Here is a 13,674-nt window from a genome sequence, read left to right on the forward strand (position 1 = left end):
TCTCTTGATAACAACAAAAGATACAATGCTTATCTATAAAATAATACATTTCTTGAAGGGAAAATATAATCATTTTTTTCTCGAAGGTACTAAAAAATATTAGTAGTCAAGTTATTTATATATTAAGATAGCGTTCTAGGGCTCTATGGGAAAATCGATAGGGTTCCGTTATTCTGTGGTATTTATTCATTAATAACGAATTACCACGGCAACTCTGACGGTATATCCGAATTCTGGTAAATTTTAATATTAAACCGATCTAGAAAACTGTATTATTTTTCTTTTGTCTTGATGAATAAACAAAGTAAAACAGGAGTTATAATAAAAAAAAGTGAAAACCCTTCTACGAACCTTCTACCTCGACAGCAATTTGTCTCCCTAACACAAAGTCAACTGGGGCACTTTGTTACGAACCAAAAAGGCTATAATCATTATGATAAAGTTGTAAATGGTCGAGTAACTCCGTGACTCGTTTTAAAATGGTCGTAACATTCCATTGTACGTTTTTTACACGATCATGTTCAAACACTTTCGATTTCTTAAGGCGAAATGGAGGGAATCCTGTTTTTTAGAAAAAAATCGATCATGCGTCGAGTACGCATAACGGAGGCGTGCAATAACTATTATTTAACGCTTTTATAGTGATAATAAAATTATATAGGTTTCGTAAGGTAACATTGCTTGACACTTAAGAAATATAATGCGAATTTTTATTTGGATATTATATGTTTACCCGTGCGCTTTGCGCATGTCTAAGCTATATTAAACCCAACGTAAAAAGAATGAACTACGTTGGTCTGTACATAATCACACATATACATATACATTCAATATATACATATATATATAAATGCATTGCATTTAACTATATATATGTATATAAATAATAAACGAATAGAGAAAATGCTTTTGTTAAGTTTGCTTAGTAAATGAAAAATTACAGTAAACTAAGAGAATTACTTGTATTTAATATACACTTTTACGATAATTACTGTATTAAGATAATTATTGTTTTTAATATTAAATAAATATTATATAGGCTGTCAGGCAAATAAGCCACCTGCTGGTAAGTGGTCAACATTGACGCTGTAACTATTTCTTTCATCACCAATGCGCCACTAACTTTGGGACTAGACTAACCTAAGACTTTAATTCCCTTGTTCTCTGTTTATCCTTTATCCTCAAGTCCACAGTGTTACATAGGCTCACTTAAGCCAAACCAAAACACAAGAATACTAACTATTGCAGTTTGACGGTTGGTACCTATCCAGACGGTTTTGCACAACCTACCTACCAATATCCCCATAATTTACGTAAATATCCCAAAGATTAATTACAGATATTACTATTTTTTACATTAAGATATCGTATAGCTCCATAAATCCTTTATCCACAAGTCTAAAGTGTAAATTGTTCGAATGTCTATAAGATATTTTAAACAGTTATTTGTTTACGGTCGAAAGATTCGATGAATGGGTGATTTAATCAACAATGGCTGTTGCCGAACATCGTACAAGTAGCGACAACAATAGATGATTATAAAGCAACAAATATGACAATAATTGACAATTGTGTTGATGGAAGTAGGAGTAGATTTTAATAGTTTTAACGTAGATTTTATTCATTATACATACGACAACTTAAAAAGACTGAGACGTGTCAAAATCTAAGTATTCTTTATTCTCTACGCTCTAGATTTCGCTCTACTATTTCTACATACATTTTTTTGCCCTCAATCTGAAAAAAAAAATTAAAATTGTTTGGAAAATAAGATATAAGAACATATATTCTATAGTTTGTGTATTTTTATTTTGTTATGTTTTTTCACGATTTTTTTATAATAATTCGAGGTGATGGCTGCTAATATTGTTCCCGAGTTAAATAATCCTTATAAATATTTCGACAAAAACAATCAAGGCAGGATGAATTTAAATATGATAAAGAAATGTATTATTTCTGTATTAATGTTAAATCAATTTTTACTTCTTCCGTACATACACCAACCACGATATCTAAGATGCTATATGCCTGTAATTACACTGGCTCAACCATCATTCGAACCGTAACACGTTACAAAGTTGTAGAATAACTATTCCACCGTCAGAAGATTACCATTTTACCACAGATTGAATTAAAACGTATGTATTTTCACAGGAAACAAGCCTAAACAAAGTTACCGTTTATACATTTGGAAACAATAGAATCACTGAACCGATTTCTATGAGGTTCATTGTTGCATCACTTATTGTTTTAAAATTAACATAAAACTTCACAAATGAGATACCGTAACGTATGTGTTTTTGTTACGGAAAATTTAATTGATTTAATATTGAGGCTATTTAATGACAGTTTTGACAGGGTTTTCTTTCAAAAGAAGAAAATGTGCCCATGTCATTCCTATAACGAAATATATCCGAATATAATATGGTGATATCTTAACGATAACGCTTTTCGTGTAATGTTTTTACGTTCATACCACTGGGCCATCTCGGCTTTCGTAGAACAAATGCAGTAAATACAAATAAATAATAATAATAGGACAAATTAATAACTTTGACAATAAATTGGCATAATACCTTTAATCAAGATCTTAAATAATCTTTGATATTCATTATGGATTCGCGAAAAAATGGCATTTTCAAATGTCAAGGATTGTTGTTATCGGAACTTTAGAAGTGAAATTAAAGTGGACATAAGTAGTAGTAATAGTGTTGTATTATAAAAAAAGATATATAATCAAGAACTGTTTGTAGTACATAATATAGCAGAGCTATTAGCAAATCGCATGGAATGTTTAAATGTAAGGTTTGTTTAACTTCGATTGGAACAAGCTATAGTGTATTTTCTCGTATTTTTCGAATTTGTCAAATTAGTTGAGTATAATCTTGTTTTAATACAGTGATTTTTTTAAATGTAATATGGCTCAGTGGTATTAATAATCATCATAATATTGATCTTAACAAAAATACTATTCAAATCTGAGCAAGCATCACGGAATTTTCATGTGCTTCTACAGCATCAGGCTTCAAATTTGTTCATAATTCAGCTCTTGCTACGGTGATGCAAACGTCTTGGGAAAGTCTACATATGACGTTTTAAAATCTTCTACATCTATATACACCTACCCGCACTCGAACAGCGTGGTAGAATAATTTCCAAGCACAGCGCCCGCGCCCACGGGATTGTAACTTACGCATTTTCTTATCTTTAATGCTATTGTTTATTTATTATTCTTAACATGTTGCTTAGTTTGTTTACATTTTTCTCACGACACGAATCATAGACACAGATAAAATTTTAATTCCAATGTTAAAGCGGCAATAACAAGATGTAATCACACTTTCTTAGTAAACGCATTCATATGGTTGCGTAAGCGCATCTCGGTAAAGTTCTAAGCCGAACAGGGACGTTGACCCTATCTCGTCTTACCAGATGTCAAAGTTTCCGGTTACTCTTATTATAATGATATGAAAAACTATGCGATGATAGAAAGAAATCACGGGACGTATCTACTTGACTCTTAAAAGCGGAGCGTTGTATTGAGCTCCGTCTAAGAAATAACAAATTTAACGCAACAAAATAAATAGTAAGTTACTGGTATTCGAAATTTAATGTTACCAAAGTAAAATATTTTTTATTGATGCTATTAAATTCGCATTTCAGTTTCTTAATATATTTATTTTCAAGTTACTATTTAAGCTTAAACTGCTTGATGAATAACAGAAATAATATATACAATTATAATATATTATTCATATGTTATTTTATTAGTTGAATTGTCATTAACAATAGCAGCGACTGAATCGCAATTTCGATTCCCTTGTCAACTAATGAACCATTTTATCATTGAAAGCAATAAAAATAATATGCGGTTTTTCCGTGAGTTTATTTATTCAATGTGGAAACAATTACAGAAGACGCTTAACAAACTATAAGTCCGTCCAACATTTATTTGAATGTCTTACATATGTACAATCAAGATAGTTACTTATAAATATATGCATTATATAAAAATTTCATATACGCTTTAAGGCTTCAATTCATAAACTATGACAATGTGACAATCCTATTATCGTCATGGAGTGTATATGATCACCGCCTTGACCTTAATAAGAAGATTCATGGGTTCTCGTTTTATATGATTAATGCTTTTAAGTTGTGCCATTAGGGCATATAGATTTCTGTGGTTCACGGTCAAGAAAATAATGCGTTTTTATTCAGTTGTCAATTTTTTTCAGTTGTTGTTAAAGACAAGGGTTTTTCAATATACAGCCAATTAATTTGTTTACAAACAGATTACAATAGTATTACAAAATAATTAATAATAATTATAACATAAATGTATAATAACTCTGTCTTACATTTAGTGCCTTTCTTTCATTTATTATATCTGATAATTTAAGTTGATACCAATAATCACTTTAAAAATAACAAAAAGGTCACCAAATGTCATAGCAATGACAAATGACGTCAGGACGTGAAAAAGATTGTTTCAAAAATGGTCAGTGTATACAAAATATATATACTTTTTTTTTATTAGAATTACTACACTAATAATAAAAAATATTTTATCCATATTTAACTAACTCAGTTACAAGATTTTTTAAGCAAAATAGAGGTAGCATTAGCCCAGCCAGGCAGGGTCCACTTCACCTAATGCGTGTTTTCAATTTTTTTATACTTGTTTTAACAGCCTTATCCTAGAACTACAAAGCATATTTTTAATCTAACTACAAAGTACATTTTTAATCTTAAAATTGGTGTTAAGAATCAATAGAAATTCAAGGAAATAAAAATAGTGGAATGATTTACAAAAAGATTTTAACACGCCATTTAATTTTTATGTTTTATGTTTCAAATATAATTATATTTATTAATTGAATAAACTTACCAATTATTTTATCTGATACATGTATAAATTCGTTTGTCAATTTCGTGTTTATTTCCACGTATTTCCGAACGCACGTCAAAATTCAAAAGCGCGGGAAATTTAACTCAGCGCCCATGAAGCGCGCGCAAAGTTCGCGCCACAACTGACAGATGTAAGCCGACTACAGCAGCTGATTGTGATGTACTTATTTTATCAACAAATAAATATAAACCTTCACTTAAAACATTTAAAGTTGTATTTTCATTGCTTTAGTTATAAATCATTGTGACAAATGATTTTGTACTCTATAAGATTGAAATAGAGGCGAAATGTTAATCTCGTGTCGGGGCTTAACTCGATTTATGAAAGAGCATCCAGGAATTGTTTCAAAGAGGTTTAGGTGTCACATTTACATTAACTGTAATTCGATTCGATGTTTGTCTAACAAGTTTTGTTTAACATTTCTGTCTGTTTGGCTTCTGTTTGATAATCGATTGGTCGTGTACGATTTAAATATTAATTACGATTATTTAAAATGTAAATAGCTCACAATAATCCAGTGGCAAAATAGATGAATCTTACCTTAAGATTGCGGGCTCAAGGTCAAGTTTCTCAAGTTTTAATTTGTTCTTATATATAATCTAGTGCTCGGCGATCTTTGTCACATGTGTATCCACCAACTTGCTATGGAGCAGCGTGGTGGAATAAACTACAAACCTAAGGAGACAAGGCTTTGACCCAGCAATGAAACTTTTACAGGCTGTTAATATATCTTACTTTTCTTCGTTTTTTTTATTTTTTTTTATAGAATAGGAAGGCGGACGAGCATATGGGCCACCTGATGGTAAGTAGTCACCAACGCTCTTAGACATTGGCATTGTAAGAAATGTCAACCATCGCTTACATATCCAATGCACCACCAACCTTGGGAACTAAGATTTTATGTCCCTTGTGCCTGTAATTACACTGGCTCACTCACCCTTCAAACCGGAACACAACAATATTAAGAACTGCTGTTTTGCGGTAGAATATCTGATGAGTGGGTGGTACCTACCCAGAGGAGCTTGCACAAGCTCTACCACCAGCATAGTTCTAGAGTTTAAGTCATCTTCGGTATAAGAAATGGCTTCTGCAAGAATATTTTAAGAGCAAAGTCGAACATGGCTTATGTGATAATCCCCACTAAGGTTCCCTGTGATTGTAATACTTACTTCACTGTCATCCCACTTTTTTAGCAAGAACCTAAAGCCAGTACTATCACTATCTGGGTTGACGGCGCATTGGCGTGTAAAGGATGGATAGTATTTTTACAGTGATAATGTCTATGGACGGTGGAGTCCACTTAAAATAAGGTGGCCCATTAAGATAAAAAAAAAACCTTAAATAAAATTAACGAATACTAACACTAACAGCCGTACTTATAAACGTTGCCTATTAGCTGTTTAGTTAAACATTCATTTCGATCTTTCTGCCTTTACTGATTTAACATACGAAAGTAGATGACACATTGCTTAACTAATCGACCAAAATAAGTATGACTGTAAGATTTTATTCTTTATATATTCCTGTAGAATATCAATATCAAGAATCTGATTACTGACGTTTGACAATTAAATGTATAATAATCCAGATTTTCCCACCCGGATATTCCGAGATTGGATTCGATCTTACCCAGAATTATGGAGCCCGGGATGACCAGTTTATGGTGATAAGACTTAGAAGCAATTAGAGTATGTTTATGTCAAAAACATATAGAATTATATTTAATATCACGCAATGACACTATCAGGATATTTATGTAAATACGTAATTTTGCATAATTGATGTTTAGTATGACGCGACATTATCGTATTGTAATCTTGCCAAAAACTAGCCAGGTATTCGTTCTCGATTGTAAATATTACACGACGGAAATAAACTAAGTTCAATGAACTGAAAAGAATTTAAAAATAGATTTCCTCTTTTCTACCTTTACAGTAAAATGGGTTCGTTCGAATTTGAACGCTTATTTTCCGTGCGTCTGAAAGCGCCGAAATTCGGATAATAAGAGTTGAGGAATACACAGCACCTTTGTTTGTCTACTATCACATTTCTATTACGTAAATGAGAATGTGAGAATGGTCGCGGTGGCCGCAATTCAGTCAGCCCGACTGTTTTTTTCATTAATCACATAATTTAGACGAAGAATTTTACGTGATTTATGAATAGTAAATAGCTACGTAAGTCACAAACGTTTCATTCATTTTATATATACATTTAAACATTTAAAATCGTTTGTCTTATTTTTTAGTATCGTATATTTAAATGACTTAATCAATTTTGATAATGTATAACAGTTGGATGAGTCTAATAATAAAATTAAGAACAAATAGAGCATTAAAAGCTAATTACAAGTCACAAATAAGCTACTAAAAATCACATTTTCTCCAAAATATTCTTAAAAAAATAAAAGATACATTATATCTCCATATCAAGCATAAAAACTAGTAATAACTGGTTTGTATCAACATATATCATCTACTTAAAGGGACTCATCTTTCTATTAACGAAGTAGGTCAAGGCAACCTTCTCCCTTCCTCGGCTCAATGGGATCCTGACCGAGTAACATAGTCATGGTGTTCTCAATATATTACAGCTAATTCCTTCGGAACACTATACCTAATACTTGAACGTAATATTCTCATTAATATATACATTATACTATATAATACATTAATTATAATGGAAAACTATATTATTGTGATTATAAGTTTTGAATACATTATATATCATATGTCTAAATTATAATTTAATTATAGGTAAACATTCGAGGTCTAAATTAAATATAACATTTATATATGTATCAATTAGATAAAACGTTGACGCAAAAAGTTTTTAATTCTTTCAGCTGTAGAAAGTTTCAAATGAAATTCATGCTTATCACATCAATAGTCTAAATATAAAGCCAGTTAAACGTCGAACAGCTACTTATATATAAATACTATATAATAAAACCTCTGAAAGCGCAGCATCTTCTGATATAAGTTTTATGTATATTGGACTACTTTCTTCTTGTTTAGTCTCTTCTTTTATTATTATAGATAAGATAGATAGTTCACTTTTTAATGATTCAGTTCAAGAATGCGTAATTTTAATATAATGCTTTCTTTTAAGTACAATTCCGTTTGTAATTTATCTCTCTATCTCGTATACAAATCTCTAAAAGCGTATCATTTCAATCGGTTTTCACAATGGCTGAACTTCCGAAATACTGTAGTAATTAGACCATATCATCATGAATGCATAATTATGATCCAATTTACAAATAACTTAATATGTGACTGCCTCGTTGGTCTAGTGGCTACATGTAAGTAAGGCCGCAGATCCGGAGGTCCTGGGTTCAAATCCCAGGTCGGGCCAATAAAATGTTATTTAGATTTTCTGTCGAAAATTCTCAGTTGCTACTGAGAATTTTTTCCAACCAGACTCCGGGCTCTGGGAGTCTGGTTGGAAGTGTGTACACTCCCGTGCCTCGGAAAGCACGTAAAGCGGTTGATCCTGCGCCTGAACTCTTTCCAGTCGCCGACCAACCCGCATTGGAGCAGCGTGGTGGAAAAAGCTCCAAACTTTCTCCTCAAAAAGGAAGAGGAGGCCTTAGCCCAGCAGTGGGACATTTACAGGCTGTTACTTACAATAAAGTTGTTGTCAGTAATACATCGGACCTCGTCGTCTTCATATGAGATAAACATACCACGCAATTGTCTGTCTGAATTTTTCATTTCATGACAGTCTTAATTTTTCTTTTTATTTTACTTCCGTCCTCGTTAAACTAGTTCTTGTCAATAAAACGCGTAGTCAATCAGATTTTTTTTAAGCATGATTTAAGTTTTCCTTCGTAAATAAAGAGGTTTTTATCTGTATGAAATACCAACTCAAAATTATAAGTATTAAATTATATACAAACTAGCTAAAGAAGCGCCGCCGCTAACGGAGACAGAAGCGAGTGGTGCCGCAATTCTTACAAAATATGTTTGAGTTTAGTTGATCGTTCATTACACATGAACCGACCGCCATTACAGCCATGCGGTGCCGCTTCTTTTGTGGCGCCGTTGTGTAAACAGCCTTACGCTATTTATATTATGACATCACCATTATAACAATGAGGAAAAAGATAATACGAAACGAAAAACCATAATTAACACTGAAAATATAGCAATACCGGCATTTAAACATTTAAACTATTTTTTATTTACTCTTTCTCCAAAATCAAATACAGTTGTTTTATGTTATATGCGATTTTAAACATTGATCATTTCGAAGCGGAGTGCGAGCTAAGATATTATTATACTGTGCATTGTTGTCGCGCATACACCGTGACTGAGAGTTCGCCGAAATTTCGTTATTATAACGCTATATTTGAACGTCAAATCACACCGACAGACAAATAAATATATACATCGTCCTGAGAAATACAACAGATTATTTTAAAAAGATTTCAACGAATGCGTCTTACCTGCTACGTCGTATGGAATTCGTGGTCTGCGGGACTAATCCACAAGCTCTCTGAGGCTTGAGGTTACTGTAGTTAACGACATAGCTCGCATAGTTAGCAGACTGATGTAACAATGACCTGCCGGCCACGTATACCGAAGAATCGATGGCCGTTTGAGCAGACGAGTCCTAGAGTGGAGACGGCGGCTTGGCAAACGCCCGTATGGGTCTTTCCAGCCAGGTGGACTGACAACCCGAAGAAAGTGGCGGGACTCAACTGGATGCGGAAGGTGGAGAACCGGGAGCTACGCTTGCACAGCTTGCGCACCTTGGGAGAAATAAAAAACGAGACAGGAAAAAGTAATAAATTTTTCCCTAGATTATCAGTAGCTGCCGGAAGTAGAGAATGTTTACACTGCGTTTCTCGTGCTTCGGAAAACACGTTAAGGCGTTGGTCCAGCGCTTGAACTTTTTCCGTTCATGTCGGATTGGCTGGATTGTGATATTGCTTGGCTACACAGAGAGGAAATACTACCTGTAATTTAAACTTTATACTTAGTAATTATGAGGCTTTAATATTTGGGAAACTGTGCGAACATACATAAATAATTCTTTGTATTTTAATAATAAATAAATAATGAAATTACCAGAAATAAAAAATAGAATACGATAATTAAATAAATGACTTGATTATATTAAAAATGGGAGAGAAGAAATCAAGGTCTTGGTTTCAAATACCTAAATGGACGAAGAAAAAAAGTAGTGACTGGTGATATTTATGAATATAAATATATATTTACACTAATAAATGAGAAAACGCTATTTTTGTAATGCCTAACAGAAAAACTACTTAACCAGTATACTAAAACTTATATCTGAAATAAAGCAATACTTAATAAACTGGGACCAGAGACATAACATTAGTTCCTGAGGTTGGTAGTGCATCATGATAGCAAACTTCATCAAAATCAGTTCAGTGGCTTAGTTGTGAAACAGATAGACAGCCATAGAATAGTAATACTGGTGGTAGGGCTTTGTGCAAGCTCGTCTGGGTAGGTACCACCCACTCATCAGATATTCTACCGCAAAACAGCAATACTTGATATTGTTGTGTTCCGGTTTGAAGGGTGAGTGAGCCAGTGTAATTACAGGCACAAGGGACATAAAATCTTAGTTCCCAAGGTTGGTGGCGCATTGGCTATAAGCGATGGTTGACATTTCTTACAATGCCAATGTCTAAGGGCGTTTGGTGACCACTTACCATCAGGTGGCCCATATGCTCGTCCACCTTCCTATTCTATAAAAAAAAAATATAATAGTAAGAAGAACTAAATCTTACTTACTCATTTATATTATTATAAAAAAATGGGAATAATAATCTATCCCTGATAACACTATAAAGAATGTAATTGATAACGTTTACTATAGATTCGTATTTCTATTATTTAATTGTAATGTTAAATTAAAATGCATAACATAAACAAACAAATATGCGATAGCTTAAACCGACCTATCAGTGAGAGGTCAACGTGCCCTTATCAACACAAAGGTCCATGCACTTTTATGTACACCGTATAATTAAGCTAATGAATGGTATTAATATACCATTTTCTGTAATTACCAAACCGTTCAACTGCCATTTTTGTATAGAGGCTAGCTTATAAGCATTTAGATGTCGAGGCTGTGTTCAGTCGAGATAAAGAAAGAAGAAATTAGCCTAATTCGAAGTTGTCGGTTTATATAGTCCATATATATAAGTTGACTGCCTCGTTGGTCTAGTGGCTTGATACAAGGCCGCAGACCCGGAGGTCCTGGGTTCAATTCCCAGGTCGGGCCAATAAAAAGGTATTGGGTTTTTCTGACAGAAAAATTCTCAGTAGCAGCCCGGCAGCAGCAGTCTGGAAGTTGGAAGTGTGTACACTCCCGTGCCTCGGAAAGCACGTAAAGCCGTTGGTTGTGCGCCTGAACTCTTTCCGGTCGTGTCGGATTGCCGTCCTATCGGATTATGAGAGTTAGGGAATAGAGAGTGCAACTGTGTTTGCGCACACACTTGTGCACTATAATATCTCCTGCGGAGTTGGCTAATCTCTCTTGAGATTGGCCGCCGTGGCCGAAATTGGTTTGGAGGACATTACTATTATTATTATTATATATAAGTTGGCAAACACGTCATACAGCACTAGAGGTCTCTCCTGTCGTTTTGAATTGGTGACCTATCAGATTATGTAAGCGAGGGCCAATTCCTTCACTCACAGGAAGCACCTGTGTTTGCGCTCACACTTGCACTACAATTTCTCCTACGCAGGTGGCTAGTCTCGTTGAAACTGGACGTATCGATCAGGAGGTCGAAAATCACAGTCAATACTTATAAAATCCAATTGAATCCAATCATTTTCGAGATATTCCGAACATAGATATATATCGAACATCATTACCTTTAAGCCACTTAACAGATTTTGATAAAATTTTGCTTGCAGATAGATTGACCCTGTGAAAATATATAAGCTACTTTAAAAAATATGCAGTAAAGTTCAATGATTATATATATATAATATATATTTACACTAATATAAATATATATATATACTTGTATAGCACAATGTATGGATGCGTCATTCATCATAACAAAAACATTGATAAGCGAGCGTATAACTAATAATAAGTGAAAAAATTACTCTGTGTGTATGTAATGTTTCGTGGTTTGCTAAATCGATTTTGGTTGAATTTTTTAGAGATTATCAAGATAAGAAGTGTATTTATTTACCAGATAACGCATTTATGCTGCTTGCATTCAGTACAAACATAAATATGAAGGAATATATTATATGATTTTGTGTAATGAGTTTTAAATTTGTTATCAAACATAAAACTTATAAAGATCTACTCAAATAAAATAACTAATTACAACATTTTAAATAGTGCATATTTTTCACATTTAAGAGTTTCGTCTAATTCAAATAATATCATAATTTGTTAAATACGTTGTACAGTTCGTAAAACTACCATTAATAATTGTATAATTCACACAATATACATTTCATTAAATCATTATAACAGCAATTAAGATCCAATCAGAGTAACTAGCTTGTAAACTTGTTAAACATTTATTAAACAAGCTTTATTAACTTAACAACACAATGCTTAGTCGAAACTTAAGTTAAGGAATAAGCAGGGTATTAATTAGGTGAGGGGAAAAATAGAGGGTTAATAGATTCATCGAAATGGATTTGTGCATATTTTAGTTTTTTTTTTAATTTATGATTATGGTTAAAGAATTTATTTTCTCATAAAAACTTACGTAGCTTACTTATAATGAGAATACAATTTTAAATTAAATAGTAAGTATTGCTTCTGAGACGATGGATAATATTGATGTTATTTATTGAATTAATTTTTAATAATTATTTTATAATGCGAAGAAAGAACATTCCATTCATACCACCAACTATAGACATTGGCGTCGATAGAAGTATTAACCATTCCTTTGCCTCCTTTGGGAACTAAGATGTTATGTCCCTTGTGCCTGTAGTTACACTGGCTCACTCATCACAAACCGGAACACAACATAACTAAGTATTCCTGTTTGGTGGTAGAATATGTAGTGAGTGCATGATACCTACCCAGACGGGCTATCACAGAGCCCTACTACTAAGTAAGAACATGGCCGTATTTACTTTAGGATTTAGATTGTATGGTAAAAAAATTGTACAACTTAGAAATTAATATTAATTATTATTTTTTTTTTTTTTATAGAATAGGAAGGCGGACGAGCATATGGGCCACCTGATGGTAAGTGGTCACCAACGCTCTTAGACATTGGCATTGTAAGAAATGTCAACCATCGCTTACATATCCAATGCGCCACCAACCTTGGGAACTAAGATTTTATGTCCCTTGTGCCTGTAATTACACTGGCTCACTCACCCTTCAAACCGGAACACAACAATATCAAGTATTGCTGTTTTGCGGTAGAATATCTGATGAGTGGGTGGTACCTACCCAGACGAGCTTGCACAAAGCCCTACCACCAGTAGCCATTATCCCATTAAGCTACTTTAGTGTACAGTCCTAAAAGTTTTATTAAAAAAGAAAAACTTTTGTGTAATCTCCACAACTCGAAAAACACCTCAAACAATATTTTGCCTTCCAAAATTCTTGCAAAATAATACTTTCATTTAAAAATTTCACTGGTGGTAGAGCTTTGTGCAAGCTCGCCTGGGTAGGTACCACACACTCATCAGATATTCTACCGAAACAGCAGTACTTGGTATTATTGTGTTCCAGTTTGAAGGGTGAGTGAGCCATTGTAATTACAGGCACAAGGGACATAACAT

General features: G+C 33.3%; 1 protein-coding gene across 2 annotated transcripts in view; it reads right to left on the bottom strand.

Moving 5' to 3' along the window:
• LOC126776933 (uncharacterized) overlaps nt 1-5,032 on the bottom strand; it is a 42,063-nt gene extending 37,031 nt beyond the window's left edge. The window contains exon 1 of one of the 2 annotated variants that reach the window (XM_050499801.1): nt 4,892-5,032. The gene's annotated coding sequence lies outside the window, so the exon portion shown is untranslated. The remainder of the gene's footprint in view (nt 1-4,891) is intronic. The other variant, XM_050499803.1, reaches the window with a different exon arrangement.
• Between the last annotated feature and the right edge of the window lie 8,642 nt (nt 5,033-13,674).

The sequence above is a fragment of the Nymphalis io genome, chromosome 21, assembly GCF_905147045.1.
Source record: "Nymphalis io chromosome 21, ilAglIoxx1.1, whole genome shotgun sequence".
Lineage (NCBI taxonomy): Eukaryota > Metazoa > Arthropoda > Insecta > Lepidoptera > Nymphalidae > Nymphalis > Nymphalis io.